Source organism: Ammospiza caudacuta, chromosome 7 (assembly GCF_027887145.1).
Source record: "Ammospiza caudacuta isolate bAmmCau1 chromosome 7, bAmmCau1.pri, whole genome shotgun sequence".
Lineage (NCBI taxonomy): Eukaryota > Metazoa > Chordata > Aves > Passeriformes > Passerellidae > Ammospiza > Ammospiza caudacuta.
Window position 1 is genome coordinate 7329218 of NC_080599.1, and position 22146 is coordinate 7351363.

General features: G+C 53.8%; 1 pseudogene; it reads left to right on the forward strand.

Annotated features, from left to right (window-relative positions):
- LOC131559613 (zinc finger protein 850-like) overlaps positions 1-22146 on the forward strand; it is a 331042-nt pseudogene that overhangs the window by 170699 nt on the left and 138197 nt on the right.

The window sequence follows — 22146 nt, forward strand, 5'->3', positions numbered from 1 at the left end:
CGGTCGGCCAGAGAAGGCTCCTGTCTGCTTTACCCCACTATTCCCGTGCCCAGGCCATGCTGGATGTGCTCAGAGCTGGGCCTAAACTTTCCCATCAACTCCCTGTTTTGGAGGAGAGCAGGACATGTGCCACCTCCTCAGCAGCTGCCAGAGCGGGATGCCCATGACCCCGCTGCTGGCTCCCAGCACTGGCATTCCCCCCGTGCCCAGAGAAGAGGATCCACCTTGAGAGAGCCGTTGTGGCAGCGGGAGCTGGCCCCAGCTGAGGTTCTGGCCCCTCCTGAAAGGGTGCTCCCCGCAGACCATCTGGTGTTGCAGGATGCCCAGGGACCAGACCGTTGCTGCCTCACCATGGTACCAGCCAAAGTCGTTCCATTCCGGGGGGCTGTACAACAGTGTTCCTATGGAATACAGATGGAATTCATCAGGGGGATGCTGCTGCTCCCAGAGCCTGGCCCCAGCATCCCTGGATGTGCGGGGGCTGCATCAGGGGCACACAGGGTGACCACTGCCCTCTCGCCAGCATCTGGGACTTGTGCACAAAGTTAGGGTTGGAAAAGAAGCCTCTGGTGCTGGAAGAGGGCAGCCCTGGCTAGGCCCGACCATGACATGCAAAGGAAAAACCCACTCCATGCTGGGGAAAAAACCTGCCCTTATCCTCCCTGCCTGCATTGCCCCAAAAATATTATGAAGCCAAGGGAAACAGGGCGAGTGGAGCAGCCCAAGCCCTCCCTCTTGTCTGCACACCAAAGTGGCTGGGGCACAGGTTCCGCCCTCCCTCTCTGCTACCCCCACCCATGGGGGTTTTGATCGGGCTGGCTGCCCCAGCCCTGCCCTAGTCCTGGGCAGAGTGGCTGGCAGAGTGTGCCAGCAGGGCTGGAAGATGGCTGCCCACCCAGCCCTGCTCTAAAGTAACTCAGCTGAAATCTCAGTGCCCTGACTGGCAGCAAAAGGGAGAACTCCGGCTGCCACAGCCAGCTTGGGCTGGGAGATGTTGGGCCATGAGATGTCAGCATTGGGAGCGCAGCCCTGGGTAGGCTCACCTGCAAAGTGAGTGTAGACTGTGTGCTGCAGGTAGGTGCCACAGCCAAAGTCAATCAGTTTGGCCTGCCCGGTGTCCAGGTCAACCAGGATGTTCTCTGGCTTGATGTCCCTGTGCAGGACCCCGCAGCTGGTGCAGTGCCGCACGGCCTCCAGCACCTGGCGGAACAGCTCCCGGGCCACTTCCTCGGGCAGGAACCGCCGTGCCCGAATGAAATGATGCAGGTCCTGACACTGCTCTGGCCGCTCCAGCACCATCACAATGCAGTTGGGGAGCTCGAGCCACTCCAGCAGCTGGACCACACCAGGGAAGCCAGTGCACACCATGGCCAGCAGCACGACCTCCAGAGGTGCGCTGGTGCCGTCGGGCTGCGGGAGGAGCACGATGCCGTCAGTGGGGCCGATGCCGTGCCAGGCCTGGGGAAGCCCTCAGCCAGCCCGGGATGCTCTGCGCCCTGCGCTGGCCCCACGCTCGCTTTCCCTCGGGGCGTCCTGGTGGCTCCCACCCCGGCTGCTGGCCCCGCTCACTCACCAGCTCGCCCCAGTGCCGGACGCGGTTCCGTGGCACCCTTTTGATGGCCACCTGCAAGCCAAGGGCAGCAGCGGGGTGAGCTTGCCGCCCGCACTGCGAGCCCCATCCTCTGCCCTCCTCCTCCTGCATCCCCTCCTCCTGCGCCCGCCGCCGGCCCCGCCGCTCACCGGGGCGCCGTCCGAGAGCCGCGTGGCCGCGAAGACTCTTCCGAAGCCGCCGCGCCCCAGCAGCGATCCCAGCCGGTACCGCTCCTGCAGGGCCTCCTGCGCCGTCCCTGCGGGCGGGACGCGGCTGTCAGCGCTGGGCCCGGGGCCAGCAACGGCCCCCGAGCGCCCCTCACCCGTCCCGGGCCGGCCATGCCCAGGCGTTCGCTCCCGGGAACGCGGCACGGGAGGCTCGGGGCCGGCGGCCGCGCTGCCGAGCGGCGGAGCTCGGGCCGGGGAAGCCGCACCGGAGGCGGCGGGAGCGGCCGCGCCGCGTGTGTCCTCCGCAGGCCCCGGGAGGAGCACAGGCCGGGGCCGGGGCCGGGGCCGGGGTCGGGACTGGACCCTGCGTCGGGTCTGGGGCCGGGCTCGGGCCAGGCGGAGCCGAAGGGCGGCGATGCCGCCCCCGCACCAGGCACTGATGCCCGCCCAGCAGCGCCACCGCCAGTACAGCCAGAGCCGGGCGGAGGCGAGACCGCGGCGGGACGGTCGGGGCCGGGCACGGGGCAGCCCCGCCCGGGGCCGGGGGCGGGCCGGGAGCATGGCCCGGCCCGGCAGGGGAGAGGGAGGCGGGGAGAGGAGAGGGACGCCGGGCAAGGACCCCGAGAGAAGGGTGCCCGACAGCGGGAAAGGGAGAGAGAGAGAAAGAAAGAGAGAAAAGAAAGAAAGAAAGAGATTATTCCAAATATCTCTTTGCTGCCGCTGCTTCTGCTGAAGCCGCTGCTGCTGCCGCCGCTGCTGCTGCTGCAACTGAAGCACCGGGGCCGTTCGTCCCCGTGTCCGTTCCCCGCTCGCCCCACGAGCCCCACGTTCGAGCCCCGCGCGCCCCGGGGACAGCCCCTCCGTCTGCCCAAACACGGGAACTTTGCAGCCTTGAGCCCGGATGCAGAGCCCTGACTCCTGCACACCGGCACAGCGATCCCCTCGCTTGCTGCTGGGCATTGTCCTTGCTGAGGGTCAGACACTGTCGGGCCACCTTCCCTTGGGGAAGGATTCCTACCTGACCCAAGCACTGCACTTACATCTCCAGTGTTGCTTTCCTGTAAAAACAGGGGAAGGAAAACTGTGTGTGGCTCATGGTATTTTAGAGTGTCTAAAAATCCCTAAGTCAGCGATCTTAGAGGTGAGGTACATCTGGAATTACTGGGTTGCAACATGGAAAAGGGAAGCTCAGAAATAAATAAAGAGAAACATCTTTGATTGTTTCTTTAATTTTCATTTCACTTCTGGGAAGCTGTTTCAGTTTTCCAGGAATCTTCTCCTGTCTGCTCTTCCCAAGAACCTCTCATGGAGAACAAGGTCAAGCTTCTGTCACAAGAATTTCCATCAGGAAATTATGCCACTGGTGCAATTTTCATTGTGACTGTTTGTGCTGGTTTAGGGCAAATTTTGGGAGGAAATCTCCAAAAGGGGTCCGTCTAGAAAGCAAGTTCAAGCAGCCCCTCTTCCTACTAGTTCAGGAAAAGACTCGAGAAAAGTGGAAAAAAAACCAGTTTATTTAACAAGTAAAGTATTCACAAGCAAGAAAAATGAATAATATTAAATAAAACCTCTGACAGTGCTGAAGAGATGGCAAATTCAGAAAGTCCTTTTTGTGGGTTGTAGTTGACTCACTTCATCTCTTCTAAGTCCCTCTGCTGCTGGAATGCAGCGTCCCAGAGCTTGGGGGGGCCACAGGTGTGAGCTGCTGCCGGTGTTTTTCTGGGTTTTCAGTCCAGAGCAGGTGTAAACAGTTCCAAGAAAAAGGAAAGTCACAGTCGAAAGGAACTTCTCTGCCTAAGCTAGCTAAAACCAAATTGCTAGACCTAGGCTGTGAAGGCACCGGGAAATTTCCAAATCTGGGCACTGGCGGTCCCAGCAAACACTAGATCTGGATGGTGCTAGAGTCAGAACCTGCAAATTTCCAAAATTTTAGATTTCTGTGCCAGCAAATCACTGGACTTGGGCTGTGCAGGCACCAGGAAATTTCCAAATCTGGGTACTGGGGCAGCAAACACAAGATGTGGGAGGTGCCAGACCCAGTAGCAGGAAGTTGCCAGGTTTTGGATTTCTGTGCCAGCAAATGGCTGTACTTGGGCTGTGCCAGAATAGGGAAATTTTTGGATCAAGGCACTGGCAGTGCCAGAGAAGCCCACATTTCAGGAAGGATTGGATCTGGACCCTTCCCTTCCCTTCCCTTCCCTTCCCTTCCCTTCCCTTCCCTTCCCTTCCCTTCCCTTCCCTTCCGTTCCCTCCCCTCCCCTCCCCTCCCCTCCCCTCCCCTCCCCTCCCCTCCCCTCTCCTCCCCTCCTGTTCAGAAGCTCCAGCAGCCCAGGTCCCTCAGCTTCTCCTGCCAGCCCCAAAGCCCATCCTGTCAGTCCTGCAGAGCCTCTGCAGCTCCTCCTCACTGCCCAGAACAGGGAGCCCCAGAGCCAGACACAGCAGCCCAGATGTGCCCCCCTGCCCTGGGGTGACTCTGGCAAGGGAGCAGCACCAGGCACTGCAGGAGCATGCAGACAATTCCTCCAGAACTTGTAGGATGATCCTGCTCCCTAAGGGACGTTCCCATGGTGCCGAGTCAGGAACTGCAATGGGGAGTGGGGCCAGAGAGGAAAGGGCAAGAAGGAATGGGCTGTTTGCAGGGAAGGGAACAGGGGTGGGCAATGGGAAGACATTTGTATCAGGAAGAGTAAAGAAAGCAAAGGTGAAGCCAAGGAAATGCTGAGGGCAGTTTGGGGGTGGCTGTCAGGCAGCCCTGGCCCTGAGCAACAGCGTCTGCAGTGGGACAGGAAACTCCCAGCTAATGCGAACAAACTTTCTGGCTGACTGCAGAGGCCAGGACAGAGCTGAGTAGTTTCCCTGGTCCCCCAGCCCTTGCTGGCTCCAGGGGCTGATTGCATTTGTGCTCCCTCAGGTTCAGGGGAAGCGGGGGCTCGGAGCCAAGAGAGTTCGGTGTTGAGACCCCTAGGCCCCAGGGGGTGTAGAAGAAATGGGGGGGACAAAGGTCCCAGAGATGAGGCTGTGCTCTGCTTGGAATGAGACGAGGCATCCTTAAAAAGGTCCACCCTGAAAGCAGGCCTCTGCCTCATCCCATGCCTGGTGGTGAGAGCACCTTGGCATGGAAAGAAGATGTCACGAGATAGCAGGACTCCGGGCGGTGCTAATTGTGACAAGAAGTCCGTGGCACAAGGAAGGACTCCATCTACTCTTCATGAGCTGAAGATTTGATTTTCTAAAGGGTGGTGCCAGACTGAGTGTGGATAATTTTGGGAAATGTAAATGTACTGGGGATCTGGTAGGAGGAGGAGGGGGAAGTGTTTCTGTGTAGTTTTCATTTTCCTTGTGTTTTTTTTTTTTCTTTGTGGTTTAGTTTTTTGTAGTTTAGTTAATAAAGTTTTTTTTCCTTTTTCTGTAAGCAGGAGCCTGCTTTGCTTATTTCCGGGTACCACCTCACAGCAGATGCCAGGGAGACAGAATTTTTCATGGAGGCACTGGCATTGTGCCAGTGTCAAACCATGTCAGTTATACAAGGCCCTGCAGTGTCACAATGACCCCTTGGTTCCAGTGGTCCTGAAGTGTCCTAATGGTCTCCATGGTTCAATGAGGCCCCACAATGTCACAATGGACTTTTGGTTCCATGAGCTTTCGTACTGCCAACAACAGTCTCCTTGGTTCCACAGTGTCACAATGGACCCTTTGCTCCATGAGGTTCATTGGTGTAACATGGACACCTTGATTCCATGAGGTTGTGTAGTGTCACAATGATCTCCTTGGTTCTGGGGCCCTGCTGTGGCTGCTGTGTAACAATGGACCTGTGGTACCATGAGGTTCCATAGTGTCACCATGGTCCCTTTGGTTCCACAAGGCCTTGCTGTGCCACAATGGCCCTTTGGTTCCATGAGGTTCTGTACTGTCAACAATGATCTCCTTGGTTCCGCAGTGTCTCAATGGATCCTTGGTTCCATGAGGAGCCTGTCGTCCCACACCCCCTCACAGCTCCCCATGGCCCCTCATAGCCCCTCGTGGCTCCCTCACAGCTCCCCATGGCCCTTCACAGCCCCTCATGGCTCACTCACAGTTCCCCATAGCCCCTCACAGACTCTTACAGACCCTCTCAGCTCCTTGTAGCCCTTCATGGCCCTTCACAGCCCCTCACGACTCCCTCACAGTTCCCCATGGTCCCTCACAGCTCCCCATGGCCCCTCATGGCCCCTCACAGCCTCCCACAGCTCATGGCTCCCTCACAGTCCCCAAGACCCCTCACAGCCCCTCACTGTGGATGCTCTGGAAGAGAGAGAGAAACAGCAAGTGTTTCTCACAGCAGCATGTGAGAATTCTTAGGGTATTGTAGGGATGTGATAACTTGTTAAGTATAAACAATCTGCAGGTGGTATTCTTCTACTTTGTCTTTCTGTTCTTCTCAAGGACAGTGTAATGCATTTTTGTTAACCAGCCAATCAAATAGAATAAATCATCTCATGCTATAAAAACCACAAGGTTCTCTTGAATAAAACCTTCTTTCACTCTCTCTACAAACTGCCTCCCGCCTGTTCCTGTGTCATTCTCGACTCAAGAGTGACACCTCACAGCCCCTCATGGCCCCTCACAACCCCTCACAGTTCCTCACAGCCCCTCACGCCCCCTCACAGCCCCAGACGCGGGGCGCCTCCCAGAGAAGGAGGGGTCGGGCCCTGCTTGTTCTCCCTTCATTTCATTCCCTTCATTACAGCGACAAGTAAAGAAAGGCTGAAATGGAGCCTTTCCCCAGCGTTTCCCTTGGGGTTAACTGCGGGCTGAAGCTCTGTGCTGGCCCCGGCCCCAGCGCCACCATCCCTGCAGCCGCCAGGCCTTTGCTGTCCCCCCGTGTCCGTTCCCTGTCCCCGAGTCCCGCCCGGCTCTGGCAGCAGCAGCAGCCACAGGGCAGGGGGCGCCGGCCCGGCCCAGCCGGGGCTCCCGGCCCGGAGCAGCAGCAGCGCCGGCCCCTTCCCGCCTGCTCCTGCCTCGGCTCCCAAGGGCTTTTTCCAGCTCAGTTCTGGAGCAGAGCAGCCAGCACCCACACACAGCCCTGACTGCTCAGGGCCTGACTGTGCTGCCCCAAGCCAGACCTCAGAGGAAGAAAGGATCGGATTCCAGAGCTGTTTACAGCACTGTTTTACTCACCCTGAGGTGGCAGCAGGAGGCTGCTGGTGCCTTTGCCTTGGGAATTGGGGATCATGGCTGCTCTTGGCCCTCTTCTGCTTGCCACCTGAATTTTATCCATGAAACTGCAAGTGCCGCTTTCAGTTGGTGCTACCCACGGTGCTTTCATGACAGTGAAGTCAGTATTTTTGTCGCAGGCATAAAGATCAATAGATACTGGAATGCTCACCAACCTCAAGCTCTAAGGTGAGGGGAATTAAAGCCTCACAGGCCACATTTGCAGTGGTCAAACACAGCCCTGTTGCTGGCACTGATGAAATAGAATAAGCTGACAGAGGCCATCACAAAAATTGCCTCTGCAGTGTGGAATTAAACTAAAAAATCCACCAGGAGAAACAGAAACCAGAACTTCTCGACTCGCTTCATGGCTCCTTCCCAGCAGCAGGAAACAGAGATGCCCAGAGGTGTTTTGCAGTGCTGCTGCCCCCAGTTTACAGCCAGGCTTGTATTCCCTAACAATTCCTGGTACCACCTCCTGTTTTCTTAGCCTGGAACAGTAACAATGAAAACCTCACCAATGGCACAACTCCCCAGTCCACCAGCAAAAGAAAGGGCAAGTTGTCAAGTTCTCCAAACCTTTGTCCTGCTTTGCTGCAAGAGTTCTGCTGAAGGCACAGTGTGGAAAGCCAAGAGAAGCCGTAGTTGGTGGCACATCTTGTGACAGGAGCTTGACCTCATTCTCCAGGAAATGTTTTTGAAAAGAGCAGACAGGATTACAGAGAAGATTCCTGGGAAACTGAATCAGCTTTCTAGAAGTGAAATGAAAATGGAAAGAAATAATGTGAAATGTTTTCCTCAATTTATTTCTGTGCTCCCCTTTTCCATCTTACACTACTTCTCCATGCCATTAATTCCAAATGCATCTCACCTCTAAGATCAATGACTTAGTGAATTTTAGACACTCTAAAATACCATGACCTGCACAGTTTGCCTTCCCCTGTTTTTGTTGGAAAGCAACGCTGGAGACACAAGTGCAGTGCTTGGGTCGGGCACGAATCCTGCAGGTAGGGAATGTGGCCCGGCAGTGTGTGACCCTCAGCAGGGACAATGCTCAGCAATGCTGCAGGCAGGGAATGTGCCCCGGCAGTGTGTGACCCTCAGCAGGGACAATGCTCAGCAGCGTTGCTGTGCTTGGTCCCCATGGAACCATGCCAGGAGCAGCTGCTGAGCTCAGAAGCCATCGCAGCCCCCGCCCTGCTCCAGAGCCCCTTGGCAGGGTGGGCTCCTGCCCTGGCTCTGTGTGCCAGGAGCCGGTAGCGCTGGGTGCAGGGAGCCCAGGGAGGGCACAGAAACGCTGGGTGAGAAATGCTGGGGCACAGCGAGATGGGCGAGTGCAGCCGGCCAGGGCAGAGGAGCAGCACGCACAGGGGGCACAGCCTGCAGGACAGATGACCAAGGAGAGAAAACAACAAACTTCTCAGGAGGGTGGAGAACAAACTTTTAGTGGCAAACTTCAGAGAATGAGGTACTTGGGAAATCTTAAACAGCATTGAATTACATTAAAGCACTTGACAAAGCACCGACTTCGCAAACTCTAACCCGTCCAGCTTCAAGTTATGCAGATTTTGAGAAGAGGAAGTCAGGAGAAGAGAGAGTGGGAGAGAGAGATCCACAGTCAGTCTTGGATCTCAGCTGCTGTGAGCTCCAGGGCCGTGGGATGTGTCAGTGTCACACCCGTGTCACTGCCTGACCTGCTCTGGTCCCTCTCTCAGGTGGGGTTTTTGGGGTGCCGGGTGCTTGGCAGCCACTTTGGGGCTGCACCAGAGGCTGCAGTGGCTGGGGTGTGGCAGTGACCGCCCCACCTATGCAGAACTCTCCCTGCCCCCAAACACACACTGGAGATGTCTGGGGCTGTTCATCATTTCTCTGCTCTCCAGCACCAAGGCAACGGACTCTGGCTACAGCTCTGAGCTCAAGCCCAAGGCAACCACCCCTGGCAATGGGACTCCATAGAGCCATTCCCAGGAACCCCCAAGAGCTGGGGAGTGCCCCAAAACTGCCTCAGAAACATGAGATACCTCAAAATCTCTTCAGGAATGTGGATTATTCAAAAACTCACTCAGTAATGGGCTCCCCCTCCCTTCATCATCCCCAAACTTTGGCTGTCTCACTCCAGACCCCAGCCCACCTCCCCAATCCCAACCCCAACTCATCCCACCACTCCTGGACATCATGACCCCCCCGGCCCCAAGCTGTACTTCCCCAATTTCCCACCTCCCAAACACCATCCCACCCTTTCTGCCCCACCCAATGCCCATGTCACCCCTCCTGATTTGCAACCCACTTCGCCCAATCCCTTTCCAACCCCATTCCACACCAAGGGGCTGTGGAATCAAGGAATTTTGGGTTGGGAGTGAGTAGTTTCAGTGCTATTGAGGTGACAGATAAAACCCTATTGTCTCTTTGAGTGCCAAGAAAGGGAGACAACTAAACCAAACACCTCCAAAACCCCCAAACTCCCCCAATAATTTCCCTGAATCCCAGATTCCTCTGAAGCACATGTAAAAAGTGAGGCTATAGATGCCTTTGATGAATTTATTGATTTTTACCCCAGTTTTCTGTGTTTTAAAGGGATGAAGATGAATACAAAGAAAATTAGGGTCAAAACAAAAGAATACCCAGCCATCTTCCCAATGCAGATCACCGGGAATGTGGGTCACCAGGGCTCTGACCAACATGGGTCCTCCCATGGGGGATGAAGCTGGAGCAGAGCATGAAGCTCCTCCTGCAGCTGGGGCACTCGCAGGGCTGCCCTTACCGGTGCCTCCGTTGGTGTCGGGTAAAGAACGAGCGGTTTGAGAAGCTCTTCCCACACTGGGGACACTCGTAGGGCCTCTCCCCGGTGTGGATGCACCGGTGGGTGACGAGGCTGGAGTTGTGCCTGAAGCCCATCCTGCAGTCAGGGCAGCGGAAGGGCCTCTGCTCTTTGTGAATCCGCTCATGTACAAGGAGGTGGGTGCTGGTGTGAAACCTCTTCTGACACTTGGGACACTCTTAGGGCCCCTCCCCAGTGTGGAACCTCTGGTGGACAACCAGGTCAGACCTGTGGCTGAAGCTCATCCCACATTCCGAGCACTCGTAGGGCCGTTCCCCCGTGTGGATCCTCTGGTGGCAGATCAGGTTGAATCTCTTCCTGAAGCTCTTCCCACACTCCAAGCACTCATAGGGCCTCTTGCTGTCATAAAGCTGCTCATGCGCCACCAGCTCTGAGTTCTGGCTGAAGCTCTGTCCACCTTCCTGGCTCAGGCTGGGTCTTTCCTCCTCAGAGCACCATGGGCTGGGTTTGCAGCCCCTCTTCCTGTGGAATCTCTGGGGATTTTCCTCCCTGTTGGATTCCTGCACTGTGAAGCCACCCAAAATGGCCTCTTCCACGAGGTTCTGCTGTGGGGATTTTTCCTCCCTGGTCTCCATCCTGAGCTCCTTCCCTGGGGGAGGAAGGACAAGGAGAGGATGGGATTTGCCTCCGTGCCAGAGGGAAGGGGAAGGAGATCCCCCCAGTGCATCCCCAGCAGGACAGCGTTGGCAGAAGGGCTGTCCTGCAGCCAGGGGCTGTGCTGGGCTGGGAGATGGAGCAGGAGAGAGGGGGAAAGGGGCACTGACTTCCTCCTCACCTGCCTGGCTGTCCTGGGGCATCTTCCTCTTCCTCCAAGCCTTCTCCTCTTCCATCCAGCCAAGGTTTGGGAATGGGAAATCCTGGCATTGGGAAAAACAAGGTGTGAATGCCTTGGGTTGGGGATTCCTCCCACCCAAGTCTATCTCTAGAAGTCATCTGGTGTCCATAAAAACCTCCAAAAATCAAGAGTGAATAAAAAAAAGCCATCAGGAGTGTCCCATTTCCAGTCTTATCCCTCTGGAGTTCTGGTGGTCCCCTGTCTCAGGGCTGCTGAGGATCCCCACTCTCCAGGGTCCTGCTTAGGGATGCTGGGGGGTTTTGGGGTTCCCCTCTCCAGCCTCCCTCTGGTCCAGCTACTTGGGGCTCCCCTCTCTTCCCACCACTCTCTCCTGGTTTAGGGCAAATTTGGGAGAAAATCTCCAAAAGATTTTCCTCTAGAAAGCAAATTCAAGTGGCCCCTCTCCCAACCAGATTAGGAAAATATTTTCTCAGATAAAAGGAGAAAAAACCTGTTTATTTAACAGGCAAAGTATTCAGCAGCACAAAAAAATTACCAATATTAAAAAAAAAAAACCTCTTGCCACTCCAAAATAGATGACAAACTCAAAAAGTCCCTCTGTAGGCAGTAGCTCGGCTCCCTCAGTCTGTTATCAGTCTCTTATCAGTCTGTTATCAGCTCCTCCAGCACTGGAAATGCCGCGGCCCAGGCCCGGCCAGGTGGGCCACAGTGGAAGCTGCCAGTGGTGTTCTGGGTGTTCAGTCCAGAGCGGGTTTAAACAGCTCCAAAGAAAAAGAAAAATCACAGTCCAGGGAACTTCTCTGCCTCAGAGAGCTAAAAACGAACTGAAAGCAAAGGAGAGCTCTGTCCTGCTGTCTGTCCATCCACAGACAACTGATACCTTAGGTTTTAAGTTTTTCTGTTCTGTTTTGATGTGCAGCTTTTAGCTTTATATTAAGTGTTACTGGGATCTTTTCTCAGGGTGGTGAAGACAAAACAATCCTGGAGACTCAAGGACAATCTCATCAAACTTCAGGCCCAAAGCATAAACAACATGGAAAGAAGATAGCAGGCAAGCAAGCAAGGAAGATGTAACTTCATAATTTGAAACTATTAATCGAGCAGTTAACTTCTATATACAAATGGACTAAAACTTATAAAAATGTGAGATCTCATGACCAAGCCCTCTTTTGCTCCCATCTTGGAGCCATCCAGGCAGAGCCACAGTTGTGGCTCCTGTGCTGCCAGGGTGTGGCCTTTGAAGGCATTTCAATAAAAATCAACTTTATTCCTCTTAGCTCCATCTGGCCACTGTTCCAGCTCCTTAAGGCACCACAACAGTCCAGGAGCTGGAATGTGCAGGATGAGTGCAGTTTCTGAAAACAAACTGCTGCTTCTCCCTCCTCCCCTTCACTCTCAGAACCAGCCTTCAAGGTGCAGAACTCATTTCTGTGCTAAACAGACCGATGGGGGTACGAGCATCATGAAGTCACCCCAGGACACGCCCCTGTCAGGGTCAGGGGGTCCCGTCCCTGCCTCATCTCCGGGCTGCCGGGGCTCCCCCAGCTCCGGTATCGCCCCTTCCCCTCTCCCCACCCCGGGGGTCCCCCGTTCCACAGCCCCGGCTCTCACGGGGATCCCCAAAACCAATGTCCCGCCCCGTCGGTACCGGGCCATCCCCACGTGGACCCCCGGGACCCTTCCGAGGGGCGATCGCGGCTCCTCTCCCCCCGAGAAAGCTCCTCTTAGGGAGCCCGGAGATATCCGGGGCTCGAGTCCGGGATCTGCCGGCTCCGAACACTCTCCAGAAAAATTCTCCTGGAGACCCCTGGCTGGAGCCGGGGCGAGCTCGGCCTCCGCCCTCACCTGCGGCTCGGGGCTGGGGGCGATGCTCCCGGGGCAGGGGGTGATGCAGGCTCGGCGTGCGGGCGCTGCGAGCGCCGCGATTCTCCCGCTCCTGCTCCTCCTCTCCCTCCTCTTCCTCCCGCATTTCCTCCGCTGCCAGCCCGGACCCCCTTTCCCACCGCTCTGCCCCGCGGCCCCGCAGCCCCGGCTGCTGGGTGGGGGAGCCCCCGATCGGCCCCAGGGCAGGGCAGGGGGCTCGGGGACCCCCCCGGGGCGGATCCGTCCCCCCGGCCCGGGCCCCAAATTCCGCTCCGGGGCTCTGAGGGCTCTGAGGGCCCGCCTGGCAACCGGTGAGTCATCGGCGAGAAAGGCTCTGGTTGGCTGAAAATTGTTTAGCGCCTCTTCTGATTGGCTGGAGTTATGACAGATGCTGCGCCCTGCGGGTGTCCCTGGGAGCTGCGGAGTCCGGCCCAGAGCCTTTTCCTATTTCTATCTGTTCTCTGAGACCTCTTTCCTTTTTCTTTCTCTCTCTGAGACCTCTTCCCGATTTCTTTCTCTCCTTCTCTCTTCCCCATTTCCTGTTCAGTTCAATCCAAGTTCGAGCAGATCCGCAGGTTGCGTTCCCATGGTCTCATTCGCTCCTTCCCTGGGACAGAGGCGTCTCTCCCTCGCGAAATCGTAACCCATGGGCAGGGTCCTTTCGCAGCCCAATCCTTCCAGGATTTTGTTGGGGACTCGCTCCCATTTCCTATCTCTCTCTGCTTCCAGCGGGGAAGGTGCTGGAAAATGCCCGGCAAAACCACCTTTGATATGTGCTCTGGGAGCCCACAGAGCTGCTGGACCTTGTCCCCTGGCCCTGCACAGGTCCTTGGGAAACACGGCAGGAGCAGCACCCTGGGAGCCTCGGGAATGCCCCTCTGGCATCGATGGCACACACTCCCATGTGCTGGAATTCCAGTTCCCAGCCAGGAAAAGATGTTTCTGGCCTGGAAGGCAAAGCTCTCAAGAAGGGACCAAAGGCCAAGTGGAGCAAGATCTTACAGTGACATTTCACTGCCAGCCTTCCTAACTTCACCCATGGCTGCTGTAGCTCGTGGATTGGGAATGAAATCATGTCAGCGTCTTTGGTGGGAGCTGCCCTGGGTCAAGGGAGACACTGAGAGAGAAACAGAGCTGGGAAAGAGAGGCAAGAGAGAAAGGAGGGCACAAACACAATCAGCTGAGAAGGTGGCACTCTGAAAACAAACCAGAATTGATTGAAAATGAATGGGACAGAAAGTAATAACTTTGCACCTTTTATTTCCTATCAAAATACAATTTCTTCATTTTCTCACAAACCTCCTCCCCATGTCATTCAGCAGGGCTGTCAGAAAGTTCTTTGTTCTCTGTCAATGTTCCAGGCTGCAGGCACAAGCAAACAGGGAATGGGGATTTTCCTGCTCCAGGAGAGTTTGACATCCTCAGCTGAGGAGCAGAGGAGGCACCAGAAGGAAAGGGCAGCTGGGCTTCACCTTCCACAGGAAAGAGAGGGAGGGGAAATCTCCCATCCTGTCTGCAGCTGCTCCCACAGAAATGTGAGGGCTGATCCCAGAGCCCCAATGGTCACAGTCAGGGCTGCCCTCAGGGAATGCTTGCCTGATATTGAGGGGCAGTGTGGGAGCACCTGGATCTTGGGGCACCCAGCTGCCCCCCGTGTCTTGAGGTGCCTGAGGAGGGCTGGGATGATGCCAGGGACATCCTGCAGTGACATCCCACCTGTCCTGCCCTGGGTGAGCTCAGTCCCAAACCTGACCCTGATCCTGGTCTCAATCTCACTCCATGTTTAGACACACTCACAGTTCTGTATTTTATCTCATCCCAGTCCCAGACTCTTTAGCCCCAGACCCAATTCCAACCCAAGCCCTAAAGACAATCCCATGTCTAGCCTTAACCCCAATCCCAGCTCTAATCCAAATCTCAGCCCCAATTCCAAGCCCAGCCCCAATTCCAGCCCGTTCCTAAATACTCAGCCGCAGACCAAATCCCAGATTCAACCTTTCTGAGGGTTCTGGGGTGTCTCTGTCCCTCTGACCCCAATGATGTTTGGGTGGGGTCACACCAGTGCTGAGAGGGACAGAGACACCCCTGGCCTCTTCAGGTGTGAGAAGGTCGGAGAGCCCTCCAAGCCCTGAGCACCCTCAGCGGTGAGAGGGACACAGAGCCCCTGGTGCCCAGCCCTGCACAGGCATTGCCTGAGGCCAGAGGGATGGAGACCCCCCCAAGCATCGACCAGGGTGAGGGGACACAGACTGCCCCGAGCACCCCCTGGCACAGGGGTGAGAGGGAGGGAGACCCCCCAGCCATTCCCTGGGGTGAGAATGATGGAGACCCCCTGGGGAATGGCCTGGGGTGACAGGGACAGGGACAAACCTCCCAAGCATCACCCAGGGCGAGAGGCACAGAGACCCCTTGAGCATCCTCTGGGCACTGAACAAAATATACTAATTTCTGGTCAGAAATCAAACTTAACCCTACATAAAATGCCTTGAATTTGCTCTTCCAACAAGAGGCTTTTGATGGAAATGCAAAAAAAACCCCAAACTTTAATAAACTGACAAAAAAAGCAATTCTGTGGTAATTCCAAGTTTCATCAGTCCTGCACAGCTCCAGCTCAGCTGCTGGCACATTCTGATAAAAGAAATGTGGAAATTCGGCCAAATTCAGGTTATGAAAAGGAAGGTAAAGCTCTGTGTAGGTGTTCACAAAGGAGACAGAGACAAAGAGACAAAGTATTCTTATATTTGGCAAAGCCCCCCAATCTGTGAAAGAGAAAATGTGGCTGGAGAAGTGAGTGACAGGGACAGAGGCCTCCCCTGGGGAGGCAAGTGTGACATTGTCCCCTGTGTGTGTGGCCTTCCTAGAGTGGGGGTTTTACACCTGAGCCAGTTCTGGTAAGGGGGGTGGTGTTCACCCCCTGAGCAGGGATTACCCCACTGTTTCAGGTTGCCATGCAAGATGTAACCAAATGCATGTTTTCAATCCCCATCTTCATCAACTGCTATAAAAAGGCAGGGCAGTGCTCTTTATCTCTTCCATGACTCAGCCCTGATAACGCTCTCCAGGGGAGATATCTTCTGTGAATGGGCCATTGAGTGTCACTGCAGGACTGATAAAATTCCATCATCCCATTCCACAATGGGATGCTCCACCCAGGGGGAGGATCCAAGCATTCCTACCTGGATATAAGCTGAGGTTTTCAACACCAGGAGCAGCTTGCCTACTGGATTCCCAGAGGACAAGAGCTCCATAACCACCACTGGACCTTCAGAGGAAGACCAGACCCTTCTACAGGATTACTGCTCTGACAGAATCATGTTCATCACTCCAACAGAACTGCAGTCACCATTTAATGTGACTGCTGCCACCACCCTGACCAACAGGGTGTCAGGTTATATCCTGATTCAGTTTAAGGCAGTGTTTCTGTATCATTGCCTTGATCCTAATTTTCTTCTTAAATTGTAATTCTGGCTTAGACTCTCCCCCAGGATAGTCTTCAAACCAGTAGAAAACTCAATTTGGTCATCCCTTTTTTTCCCCCCAAAACAGAACTTCCCATCCCCAAACTTTCACCAGACGGAGGAGGAGGCTGCGAGGAAGAAGAAGATGCCCCGGGATACTCAGGCAGGTGAGGAGGAAGTCAGTGCCCCTTTCCCCCTCTCTCCTGCTCCATCTCTCAGGCCAGCATGGCCCCAGCTGCAGGACAGCCCTGCTGCCAATCCCATCCTGCCAGGGATGCACTGGAGGGATCTCCTTCCCTTCCCTCTGGACTGGAGGCAAATCCCATCCTCTCCTTGTCCTTCCTACCCCAGGGAAGGAGCTGAGGATGGAGACCAGGGAGGACAAATCCCCAGGGCAGAACCTCATAGAAGAGGCTGTTTTGAGTGACTCCATGGCACAGGAATCCAACAGGGAGGAAAATTCCAGAGATCCCACAGGAAGAGGGGTTGCAAACTCAGCCCGGGGTGCTCTGAGGAGGAAAGACCCACCCTGTGCCAGGAAGGTGGGCAGAGCTTCTGCCAGAGCTCGGAGCTGGCGGTCCATAAGAAGCTTCATGATGGGGAGAAGCCCTACAAGTGCTTGGAGTGAGGGAAGAGCTTCAGGCAGAGCAGCGCCCTGATCCAGCATCGGATGATCCACTCCAGGGAATGGGCCTACGAGTGTTGTGAGTGCCAGAAGAGGTTTCAGACCAGCTCCCATCTCCTCCTGCATGGGCGGATTCACAGAGAGGAGAGGCCCTTCCGCTGCCCTGAGTGTGGGTTGGGCTTCAAGCAAATCTCCCACCTCATCACCCACCAGCGGATCCACAGTGGGGATAGGCCCTTTATGAGTGTCTGGAATGTGGCAAGAGCTTCAGCTGCAGCTCCAGCCTGCTCCACCGCCAGGGAATCCACACTGGGGAAAGGCCATACAGATGTGGAGAATGTGGGATGACCTTCATTTGGAGGTCGCAGGTGATCATCCATCAATGCATCCACACTGGGGAGAGGCCCTACAGGTGTCCAGAGTGTCAGAAGAGGCTTCAGACTAGCTCCAATCTCCTCAAGCACCAGTGGATTCACACCGAGGAGAGGCTCTTCCACTCCCCTGACTGCAGGAAGGGCTTCAAGCACCAGTCTCACCTAATTACCCACTGGCGCATCCACACTGGGGAGAGGCCCTACGAGTGTCCGCAGTGTGGGAAGAGCTTCTCCATGAGGTCTCAGCTGACAAAACACCAACGGACGCACGGGTAAGGGAAGCCCTGCGAGTGCCCCAACTGCTGGAAGAGATTCGTGCACCACTCCAGCTCCATCCCCCATGGGAGGATTCACATTGGGCAGAGCCCTGGTGACCCACATTCAGTGATCTGTGCTGGGAGGACACCTGGCTGGTTATCCTTTTGGTTTGGCCCGAATTTCCTCTTCATTTGTCGTTATCACTTAAAAACACCTGTAATAGGACAAAAATGAAGGAAATTGATCAGAGATGTCTAAAGTTCCATCACGTAACAGATACTTGAGCAGGAATTTATGGTTTTGGGACATATTCAGGAAGATTTGTGGGTTCTTGGGAGGTTTCAGGAAGTGTTCTCCATGTCTTTGCAGTCCAAAACTCAATATAGATTGATCTGTCACCTCAAAACCACTCAGTCCCACTGAAAATATCACAATCTTACCCCAAATGGATCAATCCCACCTCAAATATGCTTGTTCCAACATCAAAAAAAATCAGTCCCACATCAAGACTATTTAATTCCAAAGCCTTCAGGGTGAGATGGAGTTGGAAGGAGATTGGCAGAAGGGGCATCCAAATTCTCCAAGTGGAATCAGGATTGTGTGGGGCTGGGTGTTTATTTCATAGTAAATAAACTTTCAGAATTATTGATTTCTGTCCCATGCATTTTCCATCAGTTCTGGTTTGTTTTTCAGAGTGCCACCTTCTCAGCTGATTGTGTTTCTGTCCTCCTTTCTCTCCTGCCTCTCTTTCCCTGCTCTGTTTCTCTCTCAGGGTCTCCCTTGACCCAGGGCAGCACCCACCAAAGACCCTGACATGATTTCATTCCCAATCCACGGGCTACAACAACCATGGGTGAAGTTAGGAAGGCTGGCAGTGAAATGTCACTGTAAGATCTTGCTCCACTTGGCCTTTGGTCCCTTCTTGAGAGCTTTGCCTTCCAGGCAAGGAACATCTTTTCCTGGCTGGGAACTGGAATTCCAGACCCTGGGAGTGTGTGCCATCGATGCCAGAGGGGCATTCCTGAGGCTCCCAGGGTGCCGCTCCTGCCATGCCTCCCAAGGAGCTGTGCAGGGCCAGGGGACAAGGTCCAGCAGCTCTGTTTTTTCTGCAGTGCCACAAGGGCCCTTGGTTCCATGAGTTTCCCTATTGACAGCAGCAGTTCCTTGGTTCCCATGATGCCCTGCTGTGTCACCATGGATATTTGGTGTCATGAAATTCTTCAGTGTCACAATGGCCTCCCTCCCTCCATGAGCTTCCACAGTATCAAAATGAACTCCTTGGATGGGCAGTGTCACCATGGACCATTGGCTCCATGCAGCCCCGCTGGGTCACCATGGCCCCTTGGTTCCATGGCACCCCAGGGTCACAATTGGCTCCTTGCTTCCAAGTCACCCCCTCAGTGCCAAAATGGTCCCTTCATTCCATGAGGAGCACAAAAGTTTTGTAGAAACATGGAAAAATCCTGCTTAATACACCTGGGAACATCTGCTTGCATTCAAGAGAGATCTTAATCGTGAGGGTGGAACCAGCAGGTTCTATCTGCAATAGAGATCCAGGGAAAGGACAGGGACAGAGAATTCAGCTGCAAGACTCAGAGAATTCTGCTCCCAGAGATCATTTCTGCTCACCCTGTCTCTTGTAGAAAGGTGAGACCATTCAAGGCAGCCTGGATGGAGCAGGTGGTTCCTGAGTGGGGCTTGTTCTTCAGGAAACCCATTCAGGCTTTTCCATTTGTTCTGTTTTGAAAGCAAAACCGGTGAGAGACTCCAAGTCAGAAATACAATTTATTAGGAAAAGAAAAAAGTAATAAAACAAAATGCATGCAATAAGACAAAAGAGAAACCACTGACAAAGTCAGAATACAACCGGACACCCTGTTGGTCAGGGTGTTGGTAGCAGTCCAATTGGAATGGTGGCTGCAGTCCTCCTAGAGTGGCAGATCTGTTTATGTTGGAATAGTGATCCTGTAGTAGGGTGTAGCCTTCCTCTGAAGATCCAGTGGAAAAGGCAGTTGTTCCTCTGGGAAATCCAGTGAAAAGGCAGCTTGTTCTATCTGAAACCCCAGATAATATCCATGTTGGGATGCTTAGCTCCTCCCCTCTGGGCAGAGCATCTCACAATGGGCTGATATCATTCTATGAGTCATAAGGTGGGTCCATGAAACAGAAATGGCTCCCAAAGGAAGGTCTCTCTGAGTCATGTGGCAAGGCATTGATAGGCCCATTACCAGGAGATAAGGAATAAAACAATGCCCCTCCTGCTTTCAACTGCTCTTGAGGATGGAAATAGAATACATCTTTATATTTTAACCTAGGACATCTATCACCGATGGAAGGGTGGGACGAAATAACTTCATCTTCGGTGTCATTTTCTGCTCTGCTCGGAGTTTCCCGAGGGCTCGTAGTGCTGTTGGCTTCAGGAACAGTTTGGGCAATAGCTGTAGGACTGAGGGCTTGGTGGGAAACGAGAACTGTTGTTATTCTTGTATTTACAGTCTTTTGCTACATGTCCAGTTTTCCTGCAGTTATAACAGTTTCCACTGCCTTTATTACATTCTGTATTGTGGGGAAGCACGTTTACTGCAACCAGTGCTTCCATTGTACCCTGGCCTGTGGCCTTGGCTAGGCTGGAGTCACAGTCTGAGACCGCTTGGTGGGCACAAGCATCAACCATCTGAGTGATGGTCAGCTCAGGGTCAAGGGGGAATGTGTGCAGAACCTTTCTGAAGTCAATACTGGCATTACAGAAAACTAATTTTTTAATAAGATAGTCCCAGACCTTTTGATTGTTTGCCTGTTTTTCCAGTGCTTTCATAAGGTGCTTTAAAAGCTTGATATAGCTCCTGTCCAGGCATTGGCAATAGTCAGTCAAGTCAGTGTGGGATGCAGAAGCCTCAGATGTTTGGAGGGAGGTAGACCATGCAGCATCTTTGAGATCTTACAGTATTGACTGGGGGAGGACTTCAGCCTGATATTGCAGTCTAGTACAGTCTCCTTCCCTGGTAATGCGGTCCATCGTGAGGTGTTGTTGCCCTTCTTCCTTAACATAGCCTTTTGGTAACTCGTTAAATTTATTTATCCAAACTCCTTTCCACAAAATAAATTTGTCAGGTGACAATATGAATTTCATGCACTGTTTTAAATTTTATAGCACCATTGTGTGGGCAGTAAATGGCACATCCAGCAAATTGTTAAAATAGGGAGAAGCCCTCCCATAATCCTTTGCAGCCTTTACTAAGTCCTTCATTTCTCTGTGGGGAATAGATTCCAATTTAGGTTTTGGCCCCTGCTTATACTGCACAGGTGCCACCTGAATCTTGGATGCCACCTCCCAGTCCCCCTCCTTTGCAGCTTTTCTCCGCATCCTCTGCCAAGAATCCTCAGGCTTATCCTCACTCTCAGATAAGCTATCGCTCTCTTCCTCTGTGGAGGAAGCAGGTCTGCTGGCAGAAGTGCGGGCCTTTCTGCTGATCGGCAATGCCCGGTGTTAAAAGCCTTTGGTAGCCGAAATGGCTTCTTTGCGGTTGGCCCCACATCCAGTTCCGGTGATGTGGGAACTGGAAGAGGCTGGACTGGAGAAGGGGCCTGGAAGTGGAGAGGTGGAGCCCGCACTGGGGAGGAGCTTTCCCATGACAGGGGGGGACCCAACATGGGGGCAAAACTTGACGTCAAGGTGGGACCCATCACAGAGGAAGCACCCAGAGCAAAGGCGGGAAATGGGGATGAGGGCGGGAAAGTATCTAAAATGGCGGTCTCTCTCACAGGAGTATTGCCATCTTGTGATTTATAGGAAGGGCGATTAGGACTAGAGGGTGAAGGAATGTGGGCGAGGGAATATCTCAGGGTAGACTGGCCACTACCACCCTGAGGAGAGGACAGAAAAGGAGGGGAGATGGCAGACAGCAGATGGCTTGTCTGTTCCAAAGGCCAGGCTCCATCTCCTGTCCTGTTCTCAGGGCACGTGGGTTCGGGAACATGGGGGGAGGATTGAATAAACCAGGACAAAGGGTTGGAACCATGAACTTGTAAAATGATCCTATAAATTAAATGAAACAACAGATAAAATTTCCCAACTTTTAAAACCCCTTGTGTTTGTAAAATATAAAGCTTTTTCCCAACAGCATCCACAAATGGTAACTGATAGATAGAAAAAACAGAGATATCAGGAAGCTCCTCAAATAACCATGAACAATGCCTTTTAAACTCCCCTCAAAAAATGAACTCCCCTCTAAATTTAAAACTCTCCAAAACTTAACAAAAACATCCTTTTCAGCTTGGGACTGATTATTTCCCAGAGTTGCCCCCAATGGAAGAGGGAATTCCCACCCACTGGAACAGAAAATCAAAAGCCCAAACCCCTGAGAGCTCTCTGCCACTCAGTCAGTCACTCAGTCTCACAGGCACAATCTTCAGCCAAAGTGGTCCTGTGGGGCTGTCAGTGAAGTTGGTCCCACAGATGTTGAAGGGTGTGGGATCTCAGCACCTCAGGATGGAGGTGCAGAGAGGCCGAGACCACCCTTGGGGGGCTCGGGAGTCCTGGAATGTTGCCAGAAGTGTCTGGTGGCAGGGCTTTGATCCTACACAGGAAATGACACCTGTATGAGGACTGGGAGGAATTCACTGGGTGAATGGTGAAGGGATAAGTTAGTTAAAGTGTAAAACACAGGGTTTAGGATTTTGGTACAGGGGGGTCTAAAGAAGTAAGATGGAGGAATTGGGGCGTGTCCTGTTCTTCTTCTTCTTCTTCTTGGCCTCCATCTTCTGTGGTGATGGTGGCACTTTGGGATTGGTTATTACGAGAAGTGCACCGGTTAATAAGGGTAGAAGGTATTGGGGAAAAATTATAAATATTGTACATGTAACTTCCGGTATAAAGATAAGTGACCGCCCCGGGGGCTTGCGGAGTGTGCCCATGGCTGACTTGCTGTGCAGACCTCTGTCGGGCTGAAAGAAAATCTTTTAGATAAACAATTAATAAACAC